Genomic DNA, 9,345 nt, shown 5'->3' with positions numbered 1-9,345 from the left:
TTGTTTAGAAGTATAGATTTTAACAGATTTAGTAATATATGTAATTTAAAGGTTACTCTTAAAAGGCATGAAGACTGAAACCTTTCCTTATTAGAGTATACTAAAATTCAAAAGAAAAATCCTTTCATTCCCAATCTAAGGATTTGATGAATACGCTGTTTAGAAAAAATTAAGAATTTCATGTTTCCACTGAAAGTTATACAAAAGACAACGATAATTCTATTGCATCTCTGTGGAAATACAAATGGGACACCTATTATTACCACATCTGAATGACAGTTCTTTATTGGGAGGGTGGGTAGAGTCTGGGCTAGCACGCTGTTGGCCCAGCGTTCGACTCTCCGACCGGCAAATGAAGAATTAGAGGGAATTTATTTCTGGTGATAGAAATTCATTTCTCGTCATAATGTGGTTCGGATTCCACAATAAGCGTAGGTCCCGTTGCTTGGTAACCAGTTGGTTCTTAGCCACTTAAAATATATCTAATCAGCTCAGTGGTCTGGTTAAACTAAGATATACTTAACATTTAACTTCTGAATGACAAAGCTGCTAATATTCAGTTTGTTCTCTATAGAAAGCATACTGAATATTAGTAGCTTTGTCGTCATTCGCAAACAGCGTTTTATATGGTTTCCGGGGTGATACTGTAATTGGAAATTGATGACGATGACTTTGTGAGGTTGAAGTAAAATGGTTATTAACATTTATAAATTTAGAAGAAAGACTTAAAATGCTGTGGTAAAAATACCAAGGGAAAGAATACTGAAACGATATGAAAAATAAGGATTAAATGATAGGAGAATTATTGAAAAATGAAGGCAACATATTTGTCAGGAGATGCAAAGTTTGAGTAAGGAAGGAAAACATTTGCAGCCTTCTGACTATAGTAATATCTAAATGACGAGAAGAGTGATACTAACAGAAAAGTGTACAAAAATTAAAGCTCTTCGGCTTATAACAGAAATGTCTAGATTTAGAGTGAAAATTAGAATAATGTGACTGTTTTAAAATACTTACGATGGTATATAGAGCCTATTTAAAAAAATATATATATATAATATCCCGATCGAAACTGCTGCAGCATAACTCAAGAACAGCAAATTAATCTTTCATTCAGTCCATCCAACTTTTTTGTTCCATGTAAACTAAGATTCTTTCCAAATAATGCAGGTATATCTCGTCTTACACAAACCTAGGGATTTCTATCTACGAGCAAATCGCTCCTCTTTGGTTATAACAAGAAAGTGCAGCTTCTCGACAGTATCTGAATCACAATAACTAAGCAAAACATTAATGAATGACAAGAGATGCCATCTAGCAACAACTCTCTTCCTGAACATTTTTGTTTGGAAGGCTACGTGGACAGGATTGTCATCATTTCTTTCCACTCATTCCTGCCTGATGGATGATTAGCTATTGTTCTGTTTTGTTCTGAAGTAATTCAGAGATGATTCGCTCTAAAACAAAACAACAGAAGACCATTTTTTACTAGGGCCACGTGGTCGCTGGTAAAACCACTCAGATTTCTTATAACTTTTTAATCCTGATAAGTAAAAGAATGCGAGGTCTTTAAAATGCTTAAAAAAATCATTTTAATCTTAGAATCTCTTAGTTTTTAATCTTTTTCATTTTACATAGAAACTGCATTGGGGATAAACAAATTCTATGGATCAGATTTATAGAAATTAGTTTAGGTAATTCTAGTAAGGACCAAGTTTTTTCTATTAACTTTCATCAGTGACGAAGGGGAATAAATTTTGTGCATCTGATTAGCCTCAAATTCTCACTCAAAGAAATATTCGGACGTTTATTTCCAGCGATGGTGTAGTATCTTTGAAGCGGCAGTGGAACGTACTGAGATTTTTAGCCACATCTTCTCTCTGGGGTGAACTGTTTACACAGATAAATTGTAGGCTAGAGTGCCTGTAAAATAGAAACCACTTGTGTACCGTGAGTAGGAAGTTTCATGCACGTCGGTTCATAAAGTGGCCAAAGCTATAGATGTTTTTTTTCTGTCTAAAGCATTCTTCCACCATTTAAAAGTTGAAGTATGTTTAAGACAGTAAACGCTATGTTGTTTAACTATTAAAGAAAATATACTATATATATATATATATATATATATATATATATATATATATATATATATATATATATATATATATATATATATATATATATATATATATATATATATATATAATAGACATTATATTACTCAATGTAAGTTAATTTTATACCCACAGGGTCAACAGACTATAACAATAAAGAAATATCAAAAGGTAAAAGGTAAGTGAATGATAATATGATAGTACAAAAGTTAAATATTATTATTTAAAAATTATTAACAGCAAACAAGAAAAGTATAATTTGAGAACTACGTATCAGAAAAGTAAATTATCATGAATTTGAAACCTTAGAACAAAATACAATTTGTTATTCAACCTTTACAATACAAAACTTATACTTATGTGACACTACATGTCAAAGAAGGTGAACTGCTTCCCTGCCGGATACCAAGTTCTGGTGAGCTGAGTGGAGACTGAAAATAGAAGTGAAACAGTAGTCAAAGAAATATAGGCTGGGTGGAGATAGAAGTAAAAGCAAGAGTTTAAAGACAAGGAACAACCACTACTTCCGAATGGACAATGAAAAATGGTATACGGAGGGGAAACAATCATACAAAAATAAACACGAAACTTAACTATAAAATTTACAATAGAATGTGGAAGGTGTTACACCTCCCCTAGAAGATCAAGCCCAACGGAGTGGCTTGATCATAGTTAAACACCTTCCATCTCCTGAGAAGGCTGAGAATGGGTACGTGATAAGGCATCCACGAATATGTTGTCGCTGCCCTTAAGATGCTGGATGTGGAGATTGAAGTTCTGTAGGCATAAAGCCCACCGAAGCAAACATTGATTATGGGCCTTTGTGCGTTCCAAAAGGTCAAAGGTTGTGGTCAGTGTAAACTTTAGAATTTTACTGAGGCTCCTGCAAGTAACACTCATATTTCTGGAGAGCAAGAACCAAGCAATAAGTTCCTTCTCTATAGTGCTGTAGGATAATTGATGAGTCTTGAATTTACTAGAAGTATAGCTGACTGGATGGAGTATCCCATCCTCTGATTCCTGCAGCAACACTCCCCACGTGTTACAAGCATCTACTTGCAAAGAGAAGGGTTTAGAAAAATTAGGGCTTTTTAGGACTGGTTCACTACTCAAAAAACTTTTTAAATTATCAAATGCTGCCTGACATCTTCCGTCCCAATCATATTTCTTTTTAGAACTGGTGAGATCATGTAAAGGGGCAGTTACAGATGCAAAATTTCTCAGAACCTCCTGTAATATGAAACCATACAAAGAAGCTTTTAAGAGATTTCCTGAGTCTTGGGTTCTGGGTAATCAAGTATGGCATTTACATTTGCAGTTTCAGGCCTAATTACCTCCACCAACAACATGTCCCAAGTAGAAACAGTAGCCTGACCAAATATGGACTTTTCAGATTATTGGAACTTAGCTTTCCTTAATCTTTCAGAACTAAATCAAACGCTGCATATGCTCCTCCCAAGAATCTCCTACTACCACTATATCATCTAAATATGCATATACCCCTTCTAAACCTTGGATTGCATGGTTAATAATACGTTGAAATGTGGAGGGTGCATTGGTTATGCCAAAGGGCATTACCTCATACTGAAATAACCCAAAATGGGTTATAAAAGCAGATATAAGCTTTGTTTTAGATGTTAGCTCGTCCTGATAATACCCCTCGAGGAGATCTATTTTTGTTACATACTTAGCCTGGCCCACTGAGTCTATGAGTTCATCTAGCCGTGGTAAAGGATAACTAAACAATGACAGAGCTTACTCTCCTGTAATCTGTACATAGTCGCATACTGCCATCCTCCTTTGGTACCAACAGACAGGGAGATGCCCACGGTGACTTGCTAGGTTTAGCTAATCCAGCTCTCAGAAAATAGTTTACTTCTTCTCTCAGTACTGTTCTTGGCAGGCTGATGTATAAGAATTTGCCGTATTGGAGTAGTTCCTAATAGAAGGTCTATATCATGGGTGAGAACTGTGCATCGACCTGGATTTTTCCTGTAAAGGTCAAAGAAAAGTTAATGAGGTTTTAGAGTTCCTGTGACTGATGAGAAGAAAGATGCTGCAAATGGAATATTTTGTCTTTTAGAGCGGCACAATTGTCTACTGAACATAAGAATGAACAAAATCAGGTTCACTTACTTCAGGTATCTGATAGCTTATATAAAATTAATGCTTACAATTTTGTCTCCACAACCAGTTTCAGAATTCCTTGAATGATAACTTTTAAGCAAATTTACATGGATAAGTTGAGTTTTTCTTCTATCAGGAGTTTCAATCACATATGTATTGTTATTAACAGTTTTAATTACCTTATATGGACCAAAGAACTTTGATGTGAAGGGTGACCCAGAGATAGGAAAATATGCCAACACAGATCCCCTGTATTAAATTTTCTGATTTTTGCTTTCTGACCATGAAAGTCTTTCATCTTCATCTGAGCTTTACATAGATTCTCACTGGCTATTTTACGGACCTTGGAAGGGTTTCTTTCAATTTATCCACATATTGTTGTACAGTTACAGTCTGGTTAGAGCTAGGAGGTTTCAGCCATTCATCTTTAATTATTGTAAGGGGCCCTCTAAATAATCTTCCATAGACCATCTCAAATGGTGAAACACCAAGTGATTCTGGAGTGACTCACGTATGGTAAACAACAAATATTTGATTAAATTGAAGAGCCAATTTCCATAGGTCCATAAAATAGCCGGTGAGAATCTATGTAAAAGATGAAGATGAAAGACTAATGATTGGAAAGCAAAAATCCAGAAAATTAACAAGGTTGATCTGTTGTTGACATATTTGGTATCTCTGGAGTCAAACCTCTCCATCAAAGTTCTTTGGCCATACTAAACAATTAAACTGTTAATAACAATCACATATGTGATTGAAACTCTTGATAGAAGAAAAGAAACTCAACTTATCCATGCTATATTTGCTTAAATTATCATTCAAGGAATTCTGAAACTTGTTACAGATATAATAGACATTGTATTACTCAATATAAGTTCATTTTTATACCCTTAGGTTCAATGGATTATAACAATAAAGAAATAACAAAAGGTAAGTGAATGATAATACGATAGTGCAAAAAAGTTAAATATTATTATTTAAAATTATTAACAGCAAACAAAGAAAAGTACAGTTTAACAACTTCATATCAGAAAAGTAAATTATCATGAATTTGAAACCTTATAACAAAATACAATTTGTTATTCAACTTTTACAATATAAAACTTATACTTAAGTGATTGACATGTCAAAGAAGATGAACTGCTTCCCTGTCGGATACCAAGTTCTGGTGAGCTGAGTGGAGACTGAAAATGAAAGTGAAACAGTGGTCCGAAGAAATATAGGTTGGGTGGAGATAGAGTAAAAGCAAGGAGTTTAAAGACAGGAACAACCACTACTTCAAAGGACAATAGAAAAATAGTATACGGAGAAACAATCATACAAAAATAAACACAAAACTTAACTATAAAATTTACAATAAAATGTGGAAGGTGTTACAATATATATATATATATATATATATATATATATATATATATATATATATATATATATATATATATATATATATATATATATATATATATATATATATATATATATATATATATATATATATATATATATATATATATATATATATATATATATATATATTGTGATAAAGTGTGTGTGTACACACACTTGTGTGTTACTGGCAAAAGGTGTGTGTGTGGTTTGTTTTATAAGTTTTCATAGTTGTGTATCAAATTTAAAAAAAGTATGTATGTATGTATGTATGTATATGTGTGTGTGTGTGTGTGTGTTAATGACCTTATCCCTAGGTCAAATAGGGTCATATTATATTGCTGCATCTGTTTTAGGAACAGAATTAATCATCTTACTTTCCTAAGATTCTCTGGTAGTGGTCATAATTATCCTAGACCACAATAAATGCCATATGGTATGTAAAAGAATGAACACCACTTCCAAATTATTCGTCCGGACAGGACGAACCCAGAATTCCTGTTAAAAGAGACTTATCATATATTAAAACCGGAAATGGCGTTACAAGACATCAGTATTAAAAACAGACAAATGTACAATGGAGAACAGAATGGTAAAATGCATAATGGAGACACAGAAGAATTTCACTGCAGTGCAACTGGGTATTTCCACATAATGTCTGGAAAAGATATGTGTTCATGAGTTATGGTACTCTTTTTTCTATGACCGCAGGTAAGGTATTTTTCACGGTGGTGATTCTTAAACACTGCACCACAAACAAATCAGACCCAGTCACAAAATGAAGTTCCCCTGTGAGTGACTGTTCTCCTGATAATATACCATTAGAGAATGTCACAAACACATACACACTCACACTGACCCCATGCACTTAAATCCTGATCATGGGCAGGAAAGCACAAATGCATGTGTCAGATACCTCACTGTATCTAACCATGTAAACCTCCAACGTCAACACAACTGCACCTGCAGCCGATGTGTTTCAGACAGGCCAGCACATAAGTCATCACTGACTGAATATGAGCTCGGTCAACCTACCTCTGGGCGCCCCCAACCAGGTACGACAACTATCCAATCAAAAGTTCAGTAAAGACCAACTCCACAATCATAGCAAACCATATGCACTAGATACGAAAATTATTTGTCTCGTATGCGTGATTTTTATTCCAATACACAGTTCATTATAGAATGCATAACTTTACATCTTGCATTCTTGATGGTCTAAATATTCTGGATGGCTTGCAACTGTACAAGTCCAAGCTTCTCTTCACATCTTGAATTCCTGGTGATCCAACTATGCTGAATGGCTTGTGACTGGACAAGTTCATGTTGAATGCGGCACCCACGAATCCTTTACGCCAAAGAGATGTCTCCCAGCAATGATGGTGATTTGTAGATGTCCTGCCCGACATCTCTCTAAAATACCCTGGAACCTCTAATGAAGGTGAAGGTGTAGAAACCTGCAGGCATAACGTAGGCAGTCCCCATATCTAACTTGTATCAGTTGAGGCTCATAGAAGTCATTCGTCAGGAGCTGCTGTGAGGAAGTGGTGTATAACGTAAGTTGGCCATGTCGACAGTCAACCCAAAAGGGTACCTAGTCTACTCACTATGCCACACTATTACTGGACCTTAAAACCACTAGGGAAAATGTTATATGATAAAACTATGAAACAATTCCAAGTTACCATCTGAAATTTCCACAATCAACCCCCTATCAAGTACACTAACTTTAAGAAACTTCCCATACCAATTCTTTGCAGTAAAAATTACCTGAGAACCATACTGATATGCTGAATTCATTAAAGGTACCAAAGTTTTACCCTGGTTAGCAAATACTGTCAATACCTAACAATCGCTCCTATACCATAACAACTACAATTACCAATGGCGCAGCCCTCTTACTTCTTATAGAAGAGAACTGAAAAATCTAAATCTGGAAGACATATTAAAGTCTTCCTAATCCTGTCCTGAACCCTAACTGACTTGCCCCAAACCAGTAACAGATCAGACAGATGCCGTCCGGTATACAAATTACTCCCCCCAAAAAAAACAAATCCTAAGAACAGATCTTTATTCGGAAACTCTATACTTAAAGATATTGCATCAGATGACAACTACACATCATAACCTTCTTACATAATAACACATGGGCCTAACCTCACTATGAAATTAGCCCATTCCATGACTCCCAAAGTCATGTGAATACGAGACTTCTGCATAAAAACAAAAAAAAGAATCTCTAAGATACCTGATCTCGAAACAGGAAAGAAAAAAAAACAAACAAAAAAGAAATTCATATATCTATAAAACCTTATGGTGTTTTGCACTTAATTTCAACTAAGTATTGTAACACATAAGAGCAAAAACTGAACTCAGACAATTAAAGATTTGTATAACTCTACAGACTAACATCCTCCCCAGTTACAAACACCTACAAGTCACGCCAATTTAAAACCCATAAAAGAAAAGAGAGAGAAAAAAGGAAGAAAAAGAAAAAAAATTATCATACCCACAGTACAAGACATGGATTAACCCAGAAGATTCCCTTTACCCTGTCTTTTTAATTTTAGATATATGTGTCAACCGAGACACACCCATGTTCTCATCTAGAACAACAAACCTATTTTCCTTTTTTACTTCTACAACATGAAAAGAACCTTCAAATTTAGGACTTAGCTTATAAATTTAGTTCAACTGATTCCTGACATTTATTTTCACAAACACCCTATCTCCCACGGCAACTGTAATTCTATCCAGCTTTTGTTGACTCCTATTCACCATGTCTTGCATTTTCATTTCAAGATTTCCAGCAAGACGCGCATATCTCTTTTTCACTGTTAAAACGAGCCCTTAACCGTCTCATCAACTGATGGAAAAGGCAACAAATCGAACGCACCCCGTGCTGGGTAACCAAAGAGCGCTCCATTGGGAGAGATTCCAATGGTATCACTAACCATGGAATTAATACTATGCTGCACCTGTGGAGTATATCAATCCCAATTTATGTCATTTTGAACTACAGTCATCCCAAGAGCTTCAATGACCTTCCTATTTGCCCACTCACACAGCCCATTAGCTTCTGGTCTATAGGGAATAATAGTGACCTTACGAATGCCCATTACATCTGCAAAATACTCTAACATCTTGTTCACGAATTCCCTCCCATTATCTGTAATCAAAACCTCAGGAACTCCATAACAACATTAAAGGATGCGACTGCCACCTCTTCCTCTGTTTTATGCTTCAACAGAAAAATGTCTACGAACTTAGTTAACTCGTCAACAACCACAATGGCCATAACTAGATTCACAGAAATGGATTAACAGATCCATATGGACTCGGCCCAAGGTCTGCTAGGAATCTGGAATGAATCCAATTTACAAGAAACGACCCTTGACAGCTTACACGCATTACAAACTGAACAACCTCTCACAAAATCTTCCACTGACATGAGCATATTCTTCCAAAAGAATTGTCCCCAAATGTTCTGATACGTCTTCTCAATGCCCAAATGCGGACTGCCAGACCTTTAGTGAACAATATCCAGAACCGTAGGTATTAAACTCCTAGGAAGAACTATTTGTATTGTATCACCCTTATCCTCACTATTCCTTAGGCTGTATCTAATCTTCCTAACTAAGAAATTACCCCCTAATTCAAGCCCTGCAAAAGGCTGCTCATATGCCTTCCTAGCTAATTCCCCTCTAAGAAACACTTTTGC

The sequence above is a fragment of the Macrobrachium rosenbergii genome, chromosome 2, assembly GCF_040412425.1.
Source record: "Macrobrachium rosenbergii isolate ZJJX-2024 chromosome 2, ASM4041242v1, whole genome shotgun sequence".
NCBI classification, from domain to species: domain Eukaryota; kingdom Metazoa; phylum Arthropoda; class Malacostraca; order Decapoda; family Palaemonidae; genus Macrobrachium; species Macrobrachium rosenbergii.
The sequence above is the reverse complement of the archived record's forward strand: the minus strand, read 5'-3'. Positions refer to the sequence as shown.